A 25,308-nucleotide genomic window follows, 5' to 3' on the forward strand; every position below is an offset into this window, starting at 1 on the left:
TGAGGGGGAGGCTTATAGGGAGGGGAGGGGTGGAGGGTAAGGGGTTTGGCGGAGGGTGAAGGCCAATTAGCCCAATCAATGGTCGTTGTGCGCATAGTGCAGGGAGTGCTTAATTTGTGCTTGTATTTTTGAGGACCGGCACTTATTTTTCTGCCTCAAGCATTTACTGCGAGCAAAAGACACACATGGGAAAGACGAGGAAGAGAAAAATGAAAAAGCGTCACAATGGGAGAAAGCTGCAAGAGTGATGTGAAGGGGCAGGGAGTGGCTGTAAATGAATTGAAGATCTCCGAAATGGCTTCATGATTACGATGCCTCAGTATTCGTGTTTTAATAGGAGGGCTTTGGGAACCAGCACGTTTTTATTTACAAATTCCAATTAAGAAAACTCCACATTCTTAATTAATATAGAAGATCCGCGCCTCCCAGCAGCATCAAAATCCTGTGAATGGAACACGTTTGACAAAAGAGGCCCTCCAGTGTGATGTCACGAGGTCCAGGCTACCTGCAGAGGGGAGGCCTCCGCCGCAGCAGAGACAAGGAGAGGCCTCGGAGGGGGAAGAATGTCAGGTGGGATTGGATCGTCTTTTAGGTTTGTCGCAGGATCATTTTCTGTGACAAAATAGATGAATCTTCTTAAAAACACACGGGTTACACCCATGGATTGCCTGCTCCCCCATTAAACTGAAACACGCGGCATCACCCATAAACCGGTGATGAATGACGCGTTGAAAAGCCTCCATTGTGACGTGTCCTCTGTATAAAAAGCCGGTACCAGGCAGCTGCAGCACTGAGCGCGAGGACACCGGACGGGGAGGACCACAGCTGGCTTTGGAGCTGGGGCCAGGCAGAGTCCGAAGCCGCATGGGCCAATCAGGCTCCAGAAGGGAGGAGGTGGTGCTGGGTCTAAAGCGACACGGTGAGTATATAAACCAAACGAAAAGTGAACTGAAACTCAACCTGAAACCAAACTGAAAACTAACTTCATACTGACTTGATACTGGCTTGAAACCCCAATTTCTTTCCCCTCTGATCAACTAGCCTACCTCCCCTCAGCCCCCTCCCCTCGACTTCCCTGCCCTTGCACTTCCCTTCCCCCTAGCATTCCACATCCCCTCGCCCTTTACTTTTCTTCCCTATCTCCTTGACTTCCACATCCATTTTTCTTCCCCATCCCCTCACACCTCCTCCCCCTCTACCATGCTATCACTTTCTCTTCTCCACCCCTTTGATTCCCCATCCCGGCCCCTCACCCTCCCATCCCTTCACTTATCTTTCCCCAAACCCCTTCCCTTCTCCATCAATCCCCTTTCCATCCCTTTTCCTCACCCCTTCCCTTCTCCATTCCCTTTCCTCCTTCCTCTTCTCTTCCCATCCTTTCCCTATCCTTTTTCTCCCTTCCCGTCTGCATCCCCTACCCTTAACCATCCCTGTGCTCTTTGCTTCCCTTCCCTAGCCCCTTGTCTTCCCCATCCGGTTTCCTTCCCTTTCCCCTCACCCTCCACAACCTATTTTCCTCCTTCCCTTCTTTCTCTCCCCTTCCCTTTCCTTCCCCTCCCCTTTCCCTTCTTTCTCCTTCGCCTCCCTTTCCCTTTTTCCTTTATTCCTCTTCTCTTCCCTTCCTCCCTATCATTCCCTTCTCATCCCTCCACCTCCCCCCTCAGCTTCCCCTTGCCTTTCCATCCAGTCTGTTCCCTTTCCCTTCACTTCCTCTTCCCCTTCTCTTTCCCCTCCACCTCCCCTCTCTTACCTTCCTGATCCCCCTCATTTCAGTCACCTCTTCCACTCTCCCTCCCAATCACTCCCCTTTTTTTTCTCCTTCCCCATGCTCCTTCCTTTTCTTGCCTTTCCTTTCTCCACCCTCTTCCCTTCCACATCTCCTCACCCTTTCCTTCTCTTTCCATTTGCCTTCCCCATCCCATTTCCTTCCTCTCACCCTCTACTTCCCCTCTATCTCCCTACACCTTTGTCTTCCCCACCCCTTCTATTCCCCACCCCTTTCCCAATCCTTCTGCTTTCCATTCCCCTTCCCATTCGAGCTCACATCCCCTCTCCCTCTCCCTCTCTGTTCCTCCACCTTCCCCTCCCATTCTCTCTCCCCTTCCTTAAACTTCCCTTACCTCCCCTTCCTTTTCCTTTCTCTTCCCTTTCTACTTACCCTTTTACTCCCCATCTCCCCCATTCCCCTCCTGTTTGCCCTTGCGATCCCTTCCCTTCCTTCACCTTTTTGTTCCCTTCAACTTACCCTTCCCTCCACCTCCGATCCCACCCCTTTCCAGCTCCTCCTGTCCCTCGAACTCTCCACCCCACCCCACCCCAATCTACCCATGCCATCCCTTCCCTTCCTTTCTCCATCCCCTACCCTTCCACATCCCCTCACCCTTTCCATCTTTTCCCTATCCCCCAGCCTTATACCTCCCATTTCCTTCCCCTTACTTTCAACTTCCCCTCAACCTCCCAATACCCTTCTCTTCCCCCCTCATTCTCCACCCCTTCCCTTTCCCATCCCCTCACCCTCCTCTTTTCCCCGTCCCTTCCCCTTCCTTTTCCCCTTCCCTTCTTCCTTCTCTCTCCCAGTCCACCTCCCCCATTATTCACCCTTCCCCTTCCTCTTCCCATTCCACTTCCAATTCCTTATCACATCCCCTCTTCCTCCACCTTTCCCTCCCATTCTCCACTTCCCTTCTATACCCTTCTCGACCATTCCTTTTTCTTTCCCTTTCTCTTTACCCTCTTTTTCCCCATCCTTTCCCATTTTCCCTCCCCTTCTTCCCATCCCTTCCTTTCCCTGCTGTTCCATTCCTTTCCCTTCCTTCACCCTTCCCATACCTTCCACCTTTCCTTCCCCCAATTGCGCCCCTTCTTAGCCCTTTCTTTCCCCTTCACTTACCACCCCAACCCACCTATGCTATGCTGTTCACTTTCCTTTTTTCACCTTTCCGTTCTCTAACATTCTCTTCCCTTTCCTTCTCATCCCATTTGTTACCTTATCCTTCCCTTCCTCTTCCACCTCCCTTCCCCTCTCCCTTTTCCTCCCCTCTCCCTCCCCTTCCTTTCCCTTTTCCTTCCCCATCCCCTTCACTTTCCCTCGCCCCTTCCCCTCTTCTTCCCCTTCTTACCTCCTTCCCCTACCCTCCTCCTCCCTGCTTTTCCTTTCCTTTCTTCTTTCTCCTTTTCTTTTCTTTCCTTTCCCTTCTTTTCCTTTCACTTCCTTCACCCGTCCCTTCCCTTCAACCTTCCCTTTTCCTGATCCTGCCCCTTCCCAGCACTTCCTCTCCTCTCCACTCTACTGCCAATCCAAACCCACCATGCCATGCCATCCCTTCCATTCCCTTCTCTTTTCTCACCCTTCCGTTTCCTTCCATGCCCTTCCCTTTCCTTCCCATCCCATTTGTTTCCTTCTTCCCATCCACTTCCTCTTCTGCCTCCCTTTTCCCCTCCTCTTCCCCTCTCAATTTTTCCCTTCCCATCCCTTTTCATCCCTTCCCTTTCTTCACCCTTCCCTTCAACCTTCCCTTCTCATCTTCTGCTCCCATTCACTCCCTACCCCACCCTTGCCATCCTTTCCCCTTCCCTTCTCTTACCCTCCCATTCCCTTCCCATTCCTTCCAATCCCACCTGCAACCTCCCCCCTCCCTTCCTCTTCCCCTCACCCTCCTCTTCTTCCCTTCCCTTGCCCATCTCCTTCGTTGCCTCACCCCTTTCCCCACTCCCCCCTCCCCTCCTGCCTTCACTTCCTTTCCCTTCTTTCCTCTTTTCTTCTCCATCTCCGACCCTTAACCATCCTTCTCACCCTTTCCTTCCTTATCCCCTTGACTTCCCCATCCTCTCATCCTCCACTTCCCCTGTAACACCCAATCCCCTTCTTGTACCCACTCCTTCCTTTCCCCACCATTTCCCATCACCTCACTCTCCCCTCTTCCTCCCTTCACCTCTTTCTTTCCCACTGCTTCCCTTCCACTACCATTCCCTTCCCCACCATTCACCCTTTCCTTTCCTCTTCCCATTCCTGTTCACATCTCCTCCCCTTCCCTTCCCTTCCCCACCCCCTCATTTCACTCACCTCTTCCACTCTCCCTCCCACTCACTCCCCCTTTGCTTCCCCTTCCCCATGCTCCTTCCCTTCCTTGCTTTTCCTTTCTCCATCCCCTTCCCTTCCGCATCCCCTCACCCTTGCCTTCCCCATCCCATTTCCTTCTCCTCATCCTCCACTTCCCCTCTACCTCCCAATACCTTTGTCTTCCCCACCACTTCTATTCCCCACCCCATTCCCCATCCTTCTGCTTTCTATTCCCCTTCCCTTTCAAGCTCACGTCCCCTCTCCCTCTCTATTCCTCCACCTTCCCCTACCATCCTCTCTTCCCTTCCTTTCACTTCCCTTCTCTTCCTTTTCCTTTCTATTCCCTTTCTCCTTACCCTTTTCCTCCCCTTCTCCCCATTCACCTCCTGTTCTTCCCTTGCCATCCCTTCCCTTCCTTTCCCTTCCTTCACCTTTCCGTTCCCTTCAACTTACCCTTCACCTCCGATCCCACCCCTTTCCAGCTCCTCCTGTCCCCTTAACTTCCCACCCCAATCTACCCATGCCATCCCTTCCCTTTAAAATATATTGCATAATTTAAAAACGGAAACAAATAAATAACATTTAAAAGCCATAATATATAATAATTGCATATTCATCAATTGATATTAATTAATATATAATCAGGGCTAAAGGAACTATGTGATTCTGCCCCTGTGGAGGTTTCTTCATAATAATGGATTTGATGCATTTGCTACATAATTCTTCATTGTCCTAATAATGTGCAGCTTTTAATAAAAAATAAATGTTCTAGCTAAAACAAATCAAAGAGTTTTTAGGTAGAGGTAGGAAGGGGGTGCATGTAAAATGAAAAAAAGGAACATTTGAGAGGTTAGAGACAGTGAAGCTAACACTTCCTAACACCAAATAGAAGCGAGGTAATGAGAGTGACGATGAAGCCTACCAATTGAAAGCAATCGGGTGGCTCTGAGCCCGTGTAAGTATAGAAAATGTCTTGAAGCGACTTTCATGTGTTCTCTCAGGTGAGACTTAAAGTGCAGTGTGTAGGCGGCGGGAGCAGAAAAACTTTCAACGAGGCGAAGGTGTCCGCCAAACATACCAAAAGGCTTCAAAAAGACAGATCACGTGAAACATTTAGAGGCACTTGACAGTAGGAAGAGGGACGGGGATGTGTCATGCCTGAGTGACTTTGGGATTCATGTGAGGTTAGAAATAAAAGGGGCAGGAGTGTCTTTCGAGTTCTGGGGGTTAGTGGTAAGGGGTAGCAAAGGGGACTTTGGGGTTTGGAGTAGAGGTGAAGGGGACAAGGTGACTTTAGAGTGTGGGGGAAAGAGGTAAAAGGTGAGCAAGGGCAACTTTGGGGATCTGGAGTTAGAGGTAAAGGGGGTGTTAGAAATGGGGTCTTTGGTTGGCAGTCAGGTTACCCCCTGTCCAAGCAAGGACCCTCACTCTAGTCAGGGTAAAGGAGAATCACACTCAGTTAACCCCTGCTCACGCCCTTGGTAGCTTGGCACGAGCAGGTAGGCTTAACTTCAGAGACAAGGTGTAAAGTATTTGTACCAACACACACAGTAACTTATTATAAATACCACAAAATGACTCAACACAGGTTTAGAAAAATAGCCAATATTTATCTAAACAAAACAGGACCAAAACAACAAAAATCCATCATACACAAGTCAAGTTATGCATTTTTCAAGATGAAACTCAAAAATAGAGCTTAGAAACACAAAATGCTTCGATGAGGTGTTAACACGACGTCATGACAGAGTCGTTCCCAACAATCCAACGACAACGGCGCCGGGCACGGAATCATGCAGACCCCCAGGGTACAGTACCTTAGTAAAGATTGAAAACAAGCCAGTGCGCGAAGTCTGGGATTGCCGCGTTGCTGGATCCGAGGCGGCGTTGGTTCCCTTGCTGCGGGGCGAAGGTGCTGAGGCGTCACGAAGAGGTGTTGGGTCCTTGCTGTGGAGCACTGGAGGTGAGGCGGCTTCAGTGCGAAGAGTTGAATCGGCGCATTTCGGGCGGCATCGGTCACAACGTGGTGCAGCGGCTTCCACAGAGCCGTAGACTTCGGCGGGGCTGCAGTGGTGTCGGGCCTGCGAGGGTCGTCACACTCCAGCGCGAACCACGGAGTCAGTTGCATGCGGTGTCATGGGTTTCAGCAGCGGCGTCAGTCCGGGGTCATCCTAAGTCAGTTTTCTTGGATTTTCACCATCTTCTCCTTTCAAGGGCCCGGGGACTGGATAGGGCACCACTTGTCAGGGCAGGAGTTTCAGCAGAGAGTCCAGATACTGCTGGGGAAGTCTTTGAGGGCGCTGAGATTTCAGAACAGGGGGCAAGCTCAGTCCAATCCCTTGTAGATTCTTCTCAAGCAGGAATATACCACAAAGTCCAGTCTTTGTTCCCTTTCACAGGCAGAAGCAGCAACTGCAGGATAGCTCCTGAAAGTACAGTCACAGGCAGGGCAGCACTTCTCCTCAGCTCTTCAGCTCATCTCCTTGGCAGAGGTTCCTCTTGATTCCAGAAGTGATCTGATCATCAGGGGTTTTAAGTACTCTTCTTATACCCCTTTCTGCCTTTGAAGTAGGCCTACTTCAAAGGAAAGTCTCTCTTGTTTGTGAAATCCTGCCTTGCCCAGGCCAGTCCCCAGACACACACCAGGGGGTCGGAGACTGCATTGTGTGAGGGCAGGCACAGCCCCTTCAGGTGTGAGTGACCACTCCTCCCCTCCCACCTAGCACAGATGGCTCATCAGGATATGCAGGCTACACCCCAGTTCCCTTTGTGTCACTGTCTAGAGAGCGGTGCAAACAGCCCAACTGTCAAACTGACCAAGACAGGGAATCCACAAACAGGCAGAGTCACAGAATGGTTTAAGCAAGAAAATGCCTACTTTCGAAAAGTGGCATTTTCAAACACACAACCTAAAAAACAACTCCACTAAAAGATGTATTTTTAAATTGTGAGCTCAGAGACCCTAAACTCCATAGTTCTATCTGCTCCCTAAGGGAATCTGCACCTTAATAATACTTAAAGGCAGCCCCAATGTTTACCTATGAGAGAGCTAGGCCTTGCAACAGTGAAAACCGAATTTGGCAGTATTTCACTGTTAGGACATGTCCTACCTTTAACATACCCCGCACCCTGCCCATGGGGCTACCTAGGGCCTACCTTAGGGTTGCCTTACATGTATGAAAAGGGAAGGTTTAGGCCTGGCAAGTGGGTACACTTGCCAAGACGAATTGGCAGTTTAAAACTGTACACACAGACACTGCAGTGGGAGGTTTGAGCCATGTTTACAGGGCTATTAATGTGGGTGGCACAACCAGTCCTGCAGGCCCACTAGTAGCATCTGATTTACAGGCCCCTGGGTACCTCTAGTGCACTGTACTAGGGACTTACTAGTAAATCAAATATGCCAATCCTGGAAAGTCAAATACACATATATCTTACATAGGAGCGCTTGCACTTCAGCACTGGATAGCAGTGGTAAAGTGCCCAGAGTAACAAAAACAGCAAAAACAGAATCCAGCATACATCAACAACCTGGGAAACAGAGTAAAAAGTTAGGGGAGACCACGCCAAGGATGCCAAGTCTAACAGGGGGTAAGTGTGACTTTGGGGTTCAGGGGCGTACAGGTAAGGGTGACTTTGCAGTTCGGGGTTAGAGCTAAAAGAAGTCAAGGGCATCTCCGTGGTTCAGGGGAGTAGAGGTAATGGGGCAATGTCATCTTTGAGGATTGGGGGGTATAGATAAAGGAGGCAAGGGTGACTCTAGGGTTGGGTGTAGAGGTAATTGTGACAAGGGTGACTTTGTGGTTATGGGGTTAGAAGTAAAGGGGGCGATTGTGGCTTTGAGGTTCAGTTTTTAGAGGTTAAAGGAGACAAGGGTGACTTTAGGATTCTGGGCCAGGTAGAGATAAAGGAAGTTCAGGGCTACTTTAGGTTTTGGGAATTGGCTGGAGGTAAAAGAAAGGAATGGGGAATTTGAGGTTGGGGTTATTAGAGTTAAAGGAAGGCTAGGCGATTTTCGGGGTCAGGGTGGATAGAGGTAAATGGAGGAAAGGGTGAATTTGCAGATCATTGGTGGGTAGAGGTAAAAGGAGCTTATGATGACTTTAGGGTTCGGTGGGTAGAAGTAAATGGAGCCAAGGGCAACTTTGCGGTTCGGGTAGAGGTAAGGGGGGAAGTGCAACTTTAGGGTTTGGTGGATTGATGGTAAAGGGACAAGGGCAACTTTCGGGTTTGGCAGAGTTAGAGGTAAATGGGGGCAATGGTGACTTTGACTTTGGGGTACAGGGGGTTAGAAGTAGAAGGGGCAAGTGCAACCCTGGGGTTTGGAGTGTCAGAGGTAAAAGAGGCAATGGTGACTTAGTGGTTCAGTGGGGAGTCAGGCTTAAAGAGGGCAGGGGCGCTTCAGCGGTTAAAGGTAAAGGGGCAAGGGTGTCTTTGGGGGTCAGGAGCTCACACACCAGGCAGAAATGTGAAGCGATTGGGTGATATTTTCCATAAGATGGGGCTAGCTAAGGGGGCACGCACAAGAAAGCAAAAAGCTTACTTGTTATTCCCTGTTCTCCAGAATATTATTTTGCAAGATGAAGTCTCACAAATTAGTTAACATCTACCAATATTCATCCCCAAAATTCCTTGTATCCATTGCTGGAGTGCATACCCATTTCCTGTACCTTAATGTCTGGCTGGGGAATGCTTTTAGAAGGGACTTCAGTTTGAGTCTCCCAAAAAACCAAAGCAGTTTTCTTTGTTAATACCTTCCTCTTCTCTGTGTCCAGTGCCGGCCGTTCACACATGTCACTGTGTCATGTGGAATCAACATTCTTCAAATGGGCACACACTTAAGACACTGTCACAGACGCGATACTAGGTGAGCTGTGTTTAGTATGTTTCTTGTAGAGGCTGTACTTTACATATCCCAATCTTGGTTTTAGATTCTCACAAGGACATTGGAGACTGTAAGGATTTTACCCACTTACCTTACCTGTGGCACGGTCTGATATGAGTTAAGCGTGCCCCAACGCCGCTACTCCTTCCTGGCGCCTTCCTCCACTCCTCCTTCAGTTTGCTGTACATGACGCAACAGCATCTCAGGGCAGTGTCATCTTCTTTTAACCAAGACACTGGTTAGTAAATGAGGATAACTATTGGACAATCTGTCTGCATGGTGGCTTCTCACACCGCATACAGGTATGTGGAATCGTTCTCACCTCAAACTTTCTGCGGAAGCGTGACAAGATCACAGTGACATATCCCAACCTCCAAATCTGCCCTGAAGGCCCAAATAGGTCAAAGCCAATCCCAAAAGATGAAGAAGAGGGGAAGGGAAGAGAGAACAGAAGTCTATGCTGTCCTGGCTGCAGAGAGCGCTTCTCAGGGAAACTTGTCTATGCGTTTCTGTCCTAAAAACAAGAGCAAATAATGTATTAAGTAAACGTACACCTATTCCTCTCCCCAGTCTCCTCCAATACATTTTTCTATATACTGGTATGGTGGGTACCTGTTAGTTACCCTCTTCCGTCTTAGATGGTAAGTGATGTGTATTGCAAAATGGTCATCTCAGTTGAGGAAAAACAACAGGAGATGAGATTTCTCATAAGCTTTAACAGTAATGGCTAATGTGGAGGCTTATTGTCTGTTGCCTATCATCATGACAACTTTATATAATGTCTGTAGGCAACTCGTGTAATATCTCTTAAAAATACTATTCTGGGTAGGCCAAGAAAGGCCATGATAAAGCACATAAAAGGCCAGAGTTTGAACAAGATCAGATAAGTATTAAATAGTCGCTTAGTAGCTTCAATTTTAAGTGTGCGAGCACGTTACCATCATGAGATCCAGTTCAGCTTGTCTTTTATGTTTACTCAGGTTTGTGGCAAAAGAAGTATTCTCAGGAATGCGGCTAAAGTACTCTTTCTAAGAGCGCAGCAAGGAAAAGACAGGAGGGTGCTGATCAAAACAGGAAAACGATGCAATCCGAAGCAACACAGCGAACGCATGGACTCAGGATGCAGGAAAACAGGTAAGTCAGAACGCGACATAACTGCGGCCGATTGACTAGAATGGCAATATGACAACTCATTGGAATTGGGAGTCGTTAACTCCCGGCCGTATTTTATTCAATAAAAAAATTTGTCAACAAAACTTTACCCAATAACCCCAGACTGTATGTACATAGTCAAGAAGCCCAGCCTTAACACAGGCCGCTAATAGATCAAATACATCAAAATTCCTGCCACTGACTAAATCAGTTCCTGTGGATCCCAAATATCAATGACTGCGAAAGAGATCATGACTGCCTAGTGTCACACATCCCCAAACGTCCGGCTTTAAGGCCCCCGGGGTAGTATCTCCATATGGGATTGGTATGCTCCATCCCCTCCTCCAAAACCCTTCTAGTTGCATGTAAACCATGTGGTACCAGGATACCTACCTCGGGCACCCCTTCTACCTGCAAGACTCTCATGCGCTACACCCCTACAGGGGCCTGTGCTAGCTTCGAGTCCCTGTATATGCCCAGGTGGTTGGTCCTAGGGACCAGATGCCAGCGACCACTCGCAACCCCGCGCCTATTGTTGTCATTCTCCCTTCCTGCCAGCACCCCATGGAGGGTCGAATTACCTTGTCGTCCTGCTGAGGTAATGAAAAAAGGCATCCCAATTGTCACCCCAGTCATGATCTCACCCTGCCAGTCCTAACCACAAAATACGACAAAATACCTCACGGTGGATGCTTTGATGCTGTAGGGAGAAAATGTTAGCACTATCACATAAACATAATAAAACTTTGAAAAAACACTATGAGGATCAAATAGGTCACAGTAGAACAGAATAAAATGTGGCAAGGACAAGTATATGCCATGTGGGGAGGTGGCTGAGTGTTCATTCAATGATCCTCGCTCCTCATCCTGAGGAGCGCTGTAACCGGGCAGCGAGCGGCGTTCAAGAAGCCCGCTCGCCGCCCACTCCCCCCTTTTAACAGGGGGGAGCACTGTGTGCATCATTAGAACGTGTGCACCAGAAGCACTCATGTGCTTCCGGGCCGCGCGGCCGGCACCACCAATCAGGTGCTGTGCGGTGAGGGAGGCCGGGGCGCAATGTGCCACACCCTTCCCCCACCGCCCGAACTCTCGGCTCGGCAAACTGAGCATATTTGGGGCCCTCCCGATTGGTGAGGGCCCCTTCCATATGCACTGGCACTCCCGAAGTCTGTCGCCTGAAAAAAAAAAACCTTTCCCATTTGCTGCCATAAGACCCCTTCTCCCCTTCTCACACCCTATCACACCCAGCATGGCAATACTTCACCTTTAACAACAACAACTCAATGGAATTGGGAGTTGTTAACTCCCAGCCGTATTTTATTCAATAAAACAAAGTTCGTCAACAAAACTTTACGCAGTAACCCCACAATATTTACACTGTATGTACATAGTCAAGATGCCTAGCCACTGACTAAATCAGTTCCTGCGCATCCCAAATATCAATGACTGCGAATGAAATCATGACTGCCTAGTGTGTCACACGTCCCCAAACATCCGGCTTTAAGGCCCCAGGGGTAGTATCTCCATATGGGATTGGTTTGCTCCATCCCCTCCTCCAAAACCCTTCTAGTTGCATGTACACCATGTGGTACCAGGATACCTACCTCGGGCACCCCTTCCACCTGCAAGACTCTCGTGTGCTAACCCCTCCCCCCTGGGGCCTGTGCTCGCTCAAAGTCCCTGTATAGGTGCAGGTGGTTGGCCCTTGGAACCAGATGCAGGCGACCGCTTGCAACCCCCTGTGCCCCTTGTTGTCATTCTCCCTTCCTGCCAGCACCCTCTGAAGGGTCAAATTACCTTGCCATCCTGCTGAGGTAATGAAAAAAGGCATCCCAATTGTCCCCCCAGTCATGATCTCACCCCGCCAGTGTTAACCACAAAATACCTCACGGTGGATGCTTCGATGCAGTAGGGAGAAAATGTTAGCACTATCACATAAACATAATAAAACTTTGAAAAAACACTACAAGGATCAAAGAGGTCACAGCAGAACAGAATAAAATGTAGCAAGGACAAGTATATGCCATGTGGGGAGGTTGGGGGGGGTGTTCATTCAATGTTCCTTGCTCCTCGTCCTGAGGAGCATTGTAACCGGGCAGCGAGCGGCATTCAAGAGGCCCGCTCGCCACCCACTCCCCTTTTAACATGGGGGATCACTGCGTGCGTCATTAGAACGCGTGCACCGAAGAACGCGTGCTTCCGGGCCGGGCAGCTGGCACCACCAATTAGGTGCAGCGCGTTAAGCGAGGCCGGGGTGCAATGCGCCCCACCCTTCCCCCACCGCCCGAACTCTCGGCTCGGCAAACCGAGCATATTTGGGGCCGTCCCGATTGGTGAGGGCCCCTTCCATATGCGCTGGCACTGCTGAAGCCTGTTGCCTAAAAAAACCCTTTCCCGTTTTGCCTCCTTAAGACCCCTTCTCCCCTTCTCACACCATGTCACACCCAACATGGCAATACTTCACCTTTAACAACAACTCCTCATTGGAATTGGGAGTTGTTAACTCCCAGCCGTATTTTATTTAATAAAACAAAATTTGTCAACAAAACTTTACGCAGTAACCCCACATTATTTACACTGTATGTACATTGTCAAGATGCCTAGCCTTAACACAGTGCACTAATACATCAAAATTCCAGCCACTGACTAAATCAGTTCCTGCACATCCCAAATATCAATGACTGCGAATGAGATCATGACTGCCTAATGTGTCACACGTCCCCAAACGTCCGGCTTTAAGGCCCCAGGGGTAGTATCTCCATATGGGATTAGTTTGCTCCATCTCCTCCTCCAAAACCCTATTAGTTGCATGTAAACCATGTGGTACCAGGATACCTACCTCGGGCACCCCTTCCACCTGCAAGACTCTCGTGTGCTACCCCCGGGGCCTTTGCTAGCTTTGAGTCCCTGTATATGCGCAGGTGGTTGGCCCTAGGAACAAGATGCCAGCTACCGCTTGCAACCCCCTGCACCCTTTGTTGTCATTCTCCCTTCCTGCCAGCACCCCCTGGCGGGTCGAATTACCTTGCCGCCCTGTTGAGGTAATGAAAAAAGGCATCCCAATTGTCCCCCCAGTCATGATCTCAATCCGCCAGTCCTAACCACAAAATACAACAAAATACCTCACGGTGGATGCTTCGATGCTGTAGGGAGAAAATGTTAGCACTATCACATAAACATAATAAAACTTTGAAAAAACACAGTGAGGATCAAATAGGTCACAGCAGAACAGAATAAAATGTAGCAAGGACAAGTATATGCCATGTGGGGGGGTGTTCATTCAATGTTCCTTCCTTCTCATCCTGAGGAATGCTGTAACCAGGCGGTGAGCAGCGTGCAAGAGGCCCGCTCGCCACCCACTCCTCCCTTTTAACAGGGGGTGCACTGTGTGCGTCATTAGAACGTGTGCATCGAAGCACTCGAGCTTCCGGGCCGCGCAGACGGCACCACCAATCAGGTGCTGCGCGGTGAGGGAGGCTGGGGTGCAATGCACCCCACCCTTCCCCCACCGCCCGAACTCTCAAGCATATTTGGGGCCCTCCTGATAGGTGAGGACCCCTTCCAGAAGCTTTCAGGGGGGTGGTGCGCACCACTATACCCAGCAAGCTCCACGGCTGTCACAACTTGAGGAGCTGTTGTCATCGTGCTCACCCAACAGGAGGGATCTATTCCTCAGTATTTAGCATCATATAGTTTTGGGCTGCAATTGTTTTGACCTATTCCTAGATGAAGCAATGCATTATTTTTACTTTAACTTGGTTGTCCATTATTTTATTTATTCAGAATCCAAGATGGCTGAACCATTTCTGAAATGGACACTTGCTGTTTGACACTGAAAAAGGGGAGTCCATTTTGAGCTCAATTACACTGCAATTGTTTCTGCTCTATAGCTCACTCAGTGGACTATGTGGATTCAGTGCCATCTCCAGGTCCTGTTTATTACTGCTTTTGCAGTTTGTCCTGGACAGTTGGCAGGCCTGGTCTCCAGTTTTTTTCTTCCTCATGGAAATTATTTCCAGGATCACTATCAGACTCTAGTTACAATCTGTTGCCAAGAAGACCAGTTCTGGACAGGTATACACCCGAATGCCACAAGAGAGGTAAATGATAAGTAGCCCAAAAGCACTTCCATAGCTGTGCCTGCAAATCCCACAATGCAGAAGCTCCTAGACTGCCCCAGGCCAGATTGTTGTCTCAATTGACCCACCTGCTCTATGGTACCAATTGGAAGGCAATAAGCATCAGAGGGAGGCAGGAATACTGTACCATTCTCTGTGTCCCTGACAATATAGGGCGACACAGCACTATGTTTTGCTGCTTAAATGCACAGGTTAAGGTACAAATAATGACAGCATTTAGTCAGTGTGCATTATTTTCCTATGCCTAGATGACAGCCACCATGTCCTTGTCGCAACACCTAACAAATACAGGGCGCACTGAGAGATGAAATGCTGATTATATGGCTAGAGGCAGTGACCTGCTGAGAGTCAAACACAGCATGCACAGGGGTATAAGAGCTGCACTCTTGGTTGCACTGGCCTAGTCAGCACCGGTACATGTAAAACTCCAGTGCTCACTGGTGGTGGTGTTGTGTTAGTGATGTGCAGTGTTGCTCTTTCATAATCTCAAAGGGAGTCTGCATTATGAGCCTTTTGAAACTGATTCTCTGATAAAACCAGTGAAGTGAATTAAGAGCAGCCTTAGTAAATGCCAGAGAAACGATCACCCATAAAAGGAGACTGTTAGAAATGGAGTCCCTGGTTGGCAGTCAGTTTGCACTCTGTCCAAGCAGGGACCCTCACTCTAGTCAGGGCAAGGGAGATACACACTTAGATAGCCCCTGCTCACCCCCTTGGTAGCATTGGCACAAGCAGTCAGGCTTATCTCAAAGGCAATGTGTAAAGTATTTGTACCAACACGCACAGTAATACAGTTAAAACACTACAAAATGGACACCACACCAGGTTAGAAAAATAGCCAATATTTATTTAAATCAAACAAGACCGAAACAACAAAAATTCAACATACACAAATCAAGATATTAATTCTTAAAAGAATAGATTCTTACTCCATAGAAAAACAATGGAAACGTTGTTGTTTTACATAGTACTTGGTTTGCGTCAAAAATAAAGCTGCACGGGCAAGCGTGCGTCAGAAAAGTCAACGATGCGTCGATTCCTTACTAGCAAGTGAGGCCATGAGTCGTTTCTTCTCTGGCTGGGTAGGCAGTGCGTCGTTTTCTCTTCTGCTAGAGAGCGATGCATCGATTTCCAGTTGGGGCACCTCGGATCCACGCAGGTTCACGATGATTTTTACGCCCAGTGATGATGCGTGTGAAATCTGGCTGCACGGTGATGGAAAACTGCACTGCGTGGGGTTTGTGTTGTTTTCAGCAGCTGCAAGCAGGTGTTGCATCGCTTCTCCAGCTGCGATGCAGTTGATGCGTCAATTTCCCAGCCGCAATACAGGTGGTGCGTTGATTTCAACCGCGAGTGGGTGGTATGTCGTTTTTACAGGCGCGTTGCAGGTGGTGCATCTAAATTTTCCCGCATGGGTTTCAGTCCTTGTTCTACCACCTTCACTTTTCAAGGGCCCAGGGACTGGATAGGGCACCACTTGGCAGCACAGGAGTCTCAGGAGAGAGTTTAGGTGCTGGCAAAGGATGTCTTTGATGGCCCTGAGTCTTCAAAACAGGAGGCAAGCTCAGTCCAAGCCTTTGGAGAAACTTCTCAAGCAGGAATATACCACAAACTCCAGTCTTTGTCCCCATCCATGGGCTGAAGCAGCAACTGCAGGATAGCCCAGCAAAGCAAAGTCACAGGCAGGGGCAGCACTTCTCCTCACCTCTTCTCCCTGGCAGAGGTTCCTCTTGGTTCCAGTAGTAATCTGAAAATCTGGGGTTTTGGGTCCACTACTTAAACTCCTTTCTGCCTTTGAAGTAGGCAAACTTCAAAGGAAAGTCTCTGTTGTTCACAAGATCCTGCCCTGCCCAGGCCTGGCTCCAGACTCACACTAGGGGGTTGGAGACTGCATTGTGTGAGGGCAGGCACAGCCCATTCATGTGTAAGTGACCACTCCTCTCTCCACTCCAGCCCAGATGGCCCATCAGGATATGCAGGCAACACCCCAGCTCCCTTTGTGTCACTGTCTAGTGGAGATTCACGAACAGCTTAACTGTCAGTCTGACCCAGACAAGGAATGCACAAGCAGGCAGAGTCACAGAATGTGTCAGGACAACTATTGCTAGCATTGTTAAGTTCTTTCCTCAGCAAAAATGATTCCCCTTTTCCTTGTACCCATGTTGGTTGCAGCAGCGCTTCATTTCATAGAGAATTCTTCCAGTTTTGAGTATTTAATTATTTTTCTTGTTACGGTGTGCACACCAGCTACTTTTTCCCTTTTGAAGAAGCTGAATTTTTTCCTTCTTCCAACAATTGGCTATCGTCTTTCTGAGGAAAATTAGTTGTGGTTTAACAGAACTTCAAGCAACTCCAGTAAGGAATCCTTTAGTATGATTTCCAGACTTGCCAATATATATATGTACATATATATTCAAGAACTCTTTGCTTTGCAGACTTGTCAGTATTAGAGACAAACTTCAGTGCGCAGACTAATTCCTAGAGACTGTGAATGAGAAAACTGAACTTTAAGAAGGAGTTTTCCTTTCCTGTAAAAGACATTAGTAGTTTGTATATTTGTGAACTTTTGAACTGTTCTCCAGAGAACCTTGGAAACCTCTGACTCCTGAAGAAAAGAAGATATTAAGTTTACATTGTTCTCTTAGAGAGAGGCTAGTCTCTCAAAAGATCCAGATTAGGAGAGCGATGGAATTGGGTGAACGTGAATGGCTGAACATTTGAATGTGCAGTAGGAATGTACTTATTTATGCTCTTATCACCTGACTGCAGGTCCTTCCTTTAAAGAAATCCCAATAAGAAGAAAGGTGCAGGTTTTAAGAGCCACACTGAATATCCTATCCTCAAGTGAGAAACACATGCTGGAACTGGATCTGGAGGCGGTCTCTTTTTCTATTCCCATTCCCCTTTCCCCCTAGCTAATGCAGGGTTCAGATAATCAGTTAAAGTCTGAGCATGCATCTGTTGGAGGGAGTTGAGTAAAAGGCATCTGCTCCCTTGGAAGTTTGACTTAACGGGTAATCTTCTGACAGAATGGTTTAAGCAAGAAAATGTTCACGTACTAAAAGTGGCACTTTCAAACTGGCAATTTAGAAAACCACCTTTACCAAAAGTTGTATTTTTAAATTGTGAGTTCAGAGTCACCAAACTCCATATCTCTATCTGCTCTCAAAGGGAAACTAAACTTAAAAGTTATTTAAAGGCAGCCCCTTTGTTGACCTATGAGAGAGATAGGCCTTGCATCAGCGAAAAACAGATTTGGCAGTTATTTCGCTGTTAGGACGTGTAAAACGCATCACTACATGTCCTACCTTTAACATACCCCGTCCCCTGTCCATGGGGCTACCTAGGGCCTACCTTAGGGGTGCCTTACATGTATCAAAAGGGAAGGTTTAGTCCTGGCAAGTGGGTACACTTACTAGGTCGAATTGGCAGTTTAAAACTGCATACACAGACATTGCAGTGTCAGGTCTGAGCCATGTTTACAGGGCTACTCATGTGGGTGGCACAATCAGTGCTGCAGGCCCACTAGTAGCATTTGATTTTTACAGGCCCTGGGCACCTCTAGTGCACTTTACTAGGGACTTACTAGTAAACAAAATATGCCAAATCATGGCTAGACCAATCGCCAATACAATTTATACAGACAGCATATGTACTTTACCACTGGTTAGCAGTGGTAAAGTGCCCAGAGTCCTAAAGCCAACAAAAACTGGTCATAAAAAATAGGAGGAAGGAGGCAAAAGGTTTGGGGATCACCCTGCAAAAAGGGCCAGGTCCAACATAGACCGTATGTTCAAGTTGCTTTGGAAGGATCCCCTGATGATGGAATATAACCAAAACCTTAGAGAGTCTTATGCTCGATGAGTTTGGTTTGTAAGATATCAACCTAACCTGGACTTCCTAGGTCTCCTGCACTAGCCATGGCAAATTCTGAATTGAGTTTTGTCTCAAAAAGGCAAAGATTTTCTTTTAACGGGAGGCCTCGCCAAAATCATGAACTGGGAACACTCCATCTTCTCTGTTGATCAATGTGTAAAGATCTCAAATAGGGATAGCAAATGCAACAGTAGGACATACATAAAACAGGTATCTAAGAACCATGCTTACATTCCATAATTTGTGCTCCTTGCCCCAATCTTAGCTCTTTAGGTGCAAATAGAAAACAGGAGCAGTGAAGGGGGAGGGGCCAGGGGTTATCCCTTTAGTACTATTCAGGTGAAAGGGCGCCTGATGTCACTTAGCTTTTCTTAGAATTTTGATGGTCCATGCCTGTATTCTACCTTCATATCGACTCAAACATTTTGCGTGACCTTAATATCACTGTTAAAATATTGGGACTACAAAAATAGTGTGGGCCAAACTATCGAAGATAAGTATATTTCTACTGTTTTACTGCAATACCAAAGTTTGAAATATGGTCTACTTTAATGTAATTTTTAAGCCTTACCTGGGCCCTAAATTCATCCTTACTTCTTGTTCAAGTGCCCCGATAGCGTTCATGAGATAGGATAAAATAGTGCCTGCCCCTGGGTTTTCCTAGCGTGGGTAGACTTTCTTTTTACCATGGTGGCACAGTGCAGCCCACTCATGAGATATTAATGGGATGCAAGGGAAAGTCCGTTCAATAGAGAATTATAGTAAACAAATCAATCACTTACTGCGTGCAGCTTGTGGGGCTCACTTCTCAGAGGGCGCCCAGCCCAGCCTCTTTCGTGCTACGATAGGTGCAGGAGAGGCCTGCCCTTGGCCCGGGCTTTGCCAGGACGCATTCTGCATGCATCCTGTGCAGCAGGATCCCGCATCACACTTTGTAGCGGCGGAAGGGGGTCTCGTAGAGTGGAGTGTCATTGAGTGTGTGTCATCTATTGGAGTGGCATAGAGTTGAGTCACGTGGAATGGCGTACAGTGAAGTGGCATAGAATAGACTGGACTGGTGTAGAATGCTTTGGCATAGAGTGTTGCAGAGTAGAGTGATGTGAGTGCAGTGGCATTGAATTCAGCAGCGTACATTCCAGCATCGTAGAGTGCAGTAGCATAGATTAGAGTGTTCCACAGTAGAGTGCTGTGGCATAGAGGGCAGTGATGCAGAGTGCAGTGGTGCACAGTAGAGTAGAGTGGCATAGAGTGGAGTGGCACACAGTGGAGTGCTGCCTAGTGCAGTGGCATAGAGTGAAATGATGCAGAGCAGAGTGGTGTAGAGTGCAGTGGTGTGGAATGCATTGGCATAGAATATAGCAGTGCAGAGTCGAGGGGTGTAGAGCTCAATGGTATAGAGCGCAGTGTTGCAGAGCAGAGTGTCATAGAGAGGAGTGGTGCACAGTGCAGTGGCGTAGAGTAGAGTGGTTTTGATGAGAGTGGTTTAGAGTGCAGTGGCACTGAGTACAGTGGTGTAGAGTGTAGTGGCTTAGAGTAGAGTGGTGCAGAGTTGGGTAGAGTGCAGTGTTATACAGTGAATTGGAGTGGCTTAGAGTACAGTGGACTGGTGTAGAGTGCATTTGCGCAGAGTGTTGCACAGTATAGTGGCGTAGAGTACAGTGGCATAGAATTCAGCTTCAGCAGTGTACAAAGTAGCATCATAGAATGCAGTGGCGTAGATTAGAGTGGTGCATAGTACATTGCAGTGACATAGAGTGCAGTGGTGCAGAGTAGAGTGGCGAAGAGTGCAGTAGGGTAGAGTACAGTGGCATAGAGTCCAGTGACGCAGAGTAGGATGGCGTAGAGTGGCAGCGAGTGCAGTGTCATAGAGTAGTGCAGAGTAGAGTGGCATAGAGTGCAATGGTGTAGAGTAGAGTGAGGCTGAGTGCAGTGGTGTAGAGTGCAGTGATGCAGAGTAGAGTGGCATAGAGTACATTGGCATAGAGTGCAGTGATGCAGAGTAGAGTGGTGTAGAGTTCAGTAGCACAGAGTGCCATGTTGCAGAGTAGAGTGTTGTAGAGTATAGTGGTGTAGAGTGGCATAGAGTGCATTGTCATAGATTACAGTGGCATAGATTGCAGTGGCGTAGAATGTTTCAGTGTAGAGTGAAGTGGCATAGTGCGCAGTGGTGTAGGGTAGAGTGCAGAGTCATAAAGTGCCATAGAGTGTAATGGGATAGAGTAAAGTGGTGTAGAGTGCAGTGGCATAGAGTACAGTGGTGCAGAGTAGATTAGAGTAGCGTACAGTGGATTGGCATAGAGTGCAGGGCGCAGAGTTGAATGGGACACCATAGAGTGTATTGGCATAGAGTGCAGTGTTGCAGAGTGGTGTAGAGTGAAGTGTTGCAGAGTAGAGTTGTGCAGAGAAGAGTGGAGTGGCCTAGACTAGTTTGGTGTAGAGTGCATTGGCATAGAGTATGATGGTGCAGAGTAGAGTACAGAGGTGTGAAGTGGCATAGAATGGAGTGGTGCAGGGTGGAGTAGAGTACAGTGGCACAGAATGCAATGCTGAGGAGTGGTATAAAATGGAGTTGTGCAGAGTAGAGTGAAGTGGAGTAGAGTGGTGCCGAGTAGAGTGGGGTAGCGTAGAGTGGACTATGCATGGTGTGATAGCACACTGCCATTACAGATAACATATTTTCAATTGAAATAACCATTACATTTGTACAAATATGCAGTTTTACTAATAAAACTATACAGTGCACAAATGATAATGGGCCTGATTTAGAGTTTGACGGATGGGGTTACTTTGTCACAAACATGTCAGATATCCCGCCTGGCATTTTACAATCCTATTATATCCTATGGGAATTATAATACAGCAGACGGGAATAACTCGTCCGCCAAACTCTAATGAGGCACCTAGGCCCTCATTACAACCCTTGCGGTAAATCCCGCTTACCGATGTGCAGAAGACCGCCAACATACCGTTGCGGCCGCAGAATTCCGCTACAGGTATTACAACCCACAGCTTGGAATCCGCCACAATACAGACACCCACACAAGTCCGCCACACCAAAGGTCAGTGATAAACTGGCGATAACAAAACCCACACCGTCACACCAACAAGAATACACCCACACAACCACGACCCACGAATCAAAGTGGCGGTCTTTCAACCGCGGTAAACCATTGGCGGTACACACCCGCGCACTCAAAATACACACACATTTACAAAACACAACCACATTGGACAATTCAAAATACACACACCTGATACACATACACACACCACACCCACACACTCACACCACTATAAAACACACACCCACATTACCCACAAACCCTTACTACCAGAAATTTGAAAGCAGGCCAGAGCGAGACACTACCAAAAACAACACCAGCATCCACAGACACACAACACCATCACTTACAAAACATCCACGCACCTCAAACAACACACACCAGCACATCCCCTCACACATCACAACAGACACCACCTCACACATCACCCACACCACATCATGGCACCTCAAAGACACCCCAGGTTCTCTAAGGAGGGGCTCAGGATCATGGTGGAGGAAATCATCCGGGTAGAGCCACAGCTATTCGGATCACAGGTGCAGCAGACATCCATTGCAAGGAAGATGGAGCTATGACGAAGAATTGTCGACAGGGTAAATGCAGTGGGACAGCATCCAAGAACACGGGATGACATCAGGAAGAGGTGGAACGACCTACGGGGGAAGGTGCGTTCTGTGGTATTCAGACACCAGATTGCTGTACAGAGGACTGGCGGTGGACCCCCACCTCCTCCCCCACAACTAACAACATGGGAGGAGCAAGTCTTGGCGATCATGCATCCTGAGGGCCTCGCAGGAGTAGCAGGAGGACTGGACTCTGTTAAGGCAAATCTTTACTACCTTATCCCCCCCACCCCACCTACATGCCATCACATACTCCCACCCTTACCTTCACACCCATCACCCCAACAACCCACAGATACCCCAACAACACAACCCACACATCCCAAAACCAAGCCCTGCATGTAACACCAGTGCATGGACACCCATCACCCAAGCATGTCCAGTACAGAGACTCACTCATGCACCAAAATCAGCAATCACACAAGGACCAAGCCAATAATGCAAGCACTGGAGTAGAGGGTCACTCACCCATTGCACACGATGGCACACACAGATACAATAACTATGCATTTACACCCCAACAGGACCCCTACCCAACGTAACCGGACAGGAGGTGCCAGACATATCCAGCCCCCCCACAGAAGAGGCCCACAGTGATGCCAGCAGCTCTGCACACCTGGATCAAGATGACCAGCCTGGCCCATCTGGGACCTCGGGACAGTCGGTTCCCCTGCCACTGTCACAAGCCACCACAGAGCCTCCCCCTCAGGAAACACCAGCACAGCACCCACCCAGCGGGCCCATCCCTCTGTCCCCAGGACACATCAATCAGCAGTGTGTCCACCACTACAGGGAACCCAGGCAAACCCACTAACACAGGACGATCAGGGACCTGGGGGCAGTGGCAGTGGGCACACGGTTCAGGGGACAGAGGCACAGGATAACAGGAAAACTGGGAGGACTGCTGTGCGACGGGGGGGACAGGCCCAGGGAACCGACACTCCACGAGGCACTCTCCAACATCATGGGAGCTTACCATCATTCCCAGGAGACCATGGCAACGGTACAGGCCAAGTTTCAGGAGACCCAGCGGCTGCAGGAGGAACACTACCTTGGGATCAGGGAGGACTTGAAGTCCATTAACACCACCCTGGTCACCATTGCAGGGGTGCTGGCAGACCTTCTCAACACCAGGAGGGACACAGTGGCACAACAAGGGGCCCCAGACACTAGCCTGGACGATGAACAGCCCTCCACCTCTGCCGGCGCTAGTGGACAGGAGGCACCGCCACAGGAAAAACAGGACACCAGCACCCCACCCCCTGCAAATGGAGGACCACCCCGCAAACAGTCCCTGAGATCCAGGAACAAGACAGAGAACATTTCCAAGACCCCCACAGGAAATGAGACCCCCCTGAATGTCACCCTTCTGTCCCACTATGTCACCCTGTCCATCCTTAAACTGCCATTGCTCCACTTCCTATGCCCCTTTGGACAATGCACCTGTGAAACAAATAGACTGGTCTCTGCCATGGACATTCCTCCACCATCACCCCAGCCCATTGTACAACCCCCTCCACTTATTTGCACAGGAATAAACACACTTCAATCACAAAACAATCTGGAGTCAGTCTGTGCTTTCACAAATGTGTAATTGCAATAACTATGGAATTTAGGAATGTCAATTTACTTGTTCACATACCAATGTAACACAGCTGTAGACCAGGAGTAAACAGAGCAGCGGGCACAAAGTTGGACCCAGATCTGTGAAATGGAAAGTCAAAGAGACAAGTCAGGGTTCATACACTGAGTGAAAATGACAGACATATGCTAGCTCAAACAAAAGTATGAGATGTGGGAAGCAGTTACATCTTCATACCTGTGTCTCACTGGAAGTATTGCATGATGATGTTGTTTCGGTTGTCGATATCCTCTTCTTCTGCCTCCTCTTCTTCACTGTCCACAGGCTCCACAGCTGCCACAAGACCACCAACTGGCCCATCCTCCTGCAGAAAAGTCACCTGCCGTCGTAAAGCCAGGTTGTGCAGCATACAGCAGGCCACGATTATCTGGCACACCTTCTTCGGTGAGTAGCATAGGGAGCCACCTGTCAGATGGAGGCACCGGAATCTGGCCTTCAGGAGGCCGAAGGTGCGTTCTATCACCCTCCTAGTTCACCCATGTGCCTCATTGTAGCGTTCCTCTGCCCTTGTCCTGGGATTCCTCATTGGGTCAGTAGCCATGACAGGTTGGGGTAACCAGAGTCACCTGCAAATGTCGATGGATATCTGTTAGACACACACTAACCCTTAGCGACAGCCCCATACCCAGACACCTATGTCAACTGTATTGGGACCTTGCCGTCACCTATTAGCCACACACGGTGCCTTTGGAATTGCCCCATCACATACGGGATGCTGCTATTTCTCAAAATGTAAGCATCCTGCACAGAGCCAGGATACTTGGCATTGACATGGGAGACGTACTGGTCTGCCAAACACCATCTGCACATTCATTGAATGGTAGCTCTTCCAGTTTCTATACACCTGTTCATTCCTGTGGGGGCTACAAATGCCACATGTGTCCCATCAATTGCACCAGTGATGTTGGGGATATGTCCCAGGGCATAGAAGTCACCTTTCACTGTGGGCAAATCCTCCACCTGAGGGAAAACGATGTAGCTGCGCATGTGTTTCAGCAGGGCAGACAAGACTCTGGACAACACGTTAGAGAACATTGGCTGGGACATCCCTGATGCCATGGCCACTGTTGTTTGAAAAGACCCACTGGCCAGGAAATGGAGTACAGACTGGACCTGCACTAGAGGGGAGATTCCTGTGGGATGGCGGATAGATGAAATCAGGTCTGGCTCCAACTGGGCACACAGTTCCTAGATTGTTGCACCATCAAGTCTGTATGTGACTAGGATGTGTCTCTCTTCCATTGTCGACAGATCCACCAGGGGTCTGTACACCGGAGGATGCCACCATCTCATCACCTGCCCCATCAGACGTGCCCTATGGAGGAGAACAGCGAACAGAGAGTCATCCAACACTGAGGTATTACAATTTGTTATTTGCAGAAACGTTATTAATCCGCAATGTGCAGGTATCTGTCTATATTCCCGGCCCAGATAGGTGTGACGCAGTTAACATTCATACCATGTGGCCTCCTGAAATGGTGGCTGCCTGACCTGTAAGGTGGGACAAGGGGATATGAGGTAACTGCGCTGGCGTTGTACACCGTCGCGGTGGGCGGTCGAAGACCGCGGCGCAATTCTGCATTGGTTAACATTGGGCCCTATGGGTCCCAGGAGCCAATGACGATGTACGCCGGCGGTGACGGGACGCACCGGCGCGGACGTGACCACCATTTTCTGTCTGTTGCCTCACTTGATACCTGACCTTCAACCGGAAAGGACCAACACTGCAAGTGCTGCTGTGACCTGTGTCTGGAAGCGACAATGGCTACAGTGTCTGGGGAAAGGGCCCCTGCATTCACTTCGGAGGAGTTGGAGAAACTAGTGGATGGGGTCCTCCCCCAGTACACGCAACTGTACGGTCCTCCAGAC

General features: G+C 48.7%; 1 long non-coding RNA gene across 1 annotated transcript in view; it reads left to right on the forward strand.

Moving 5' to 3' along the window:
* The first annotated feature begins 797 nt into the window (after nt 1-797).
* LOC138294171 (uncharacterized) overlaps nt 798-25,308 on the forward strand; it is a 71,342-nt gene continuing 46,831 nt past the window's right edge. Inside the window, exons 1-2 of the long non-coding RNA XR_011203238.1 lie at nt 798-919; nt 9,926-10,079. This is a non-coding gene — a long non-coding RNA (uncharacterized lncRNA). The remainder of the gene's footprint in view (nt 920-9,925; nt 10,080-25,308) is intronic.

Source organism: Pleurodeles waltl, chromosome 4_2 (genome assembly GCF_031143425.1).
Source record: "Pleurodeles waltl isolate 20211129_DDA chromosome 4_2, aPleWal1.hap1.20221129, whole genome shotgun sequence".
Lineage (NCBI taxonomy): Eukaryota > Metazoa > Chordata > Amphibia > Caudata > Salamandridae > Pleurodeles > Pleurodeles waltl.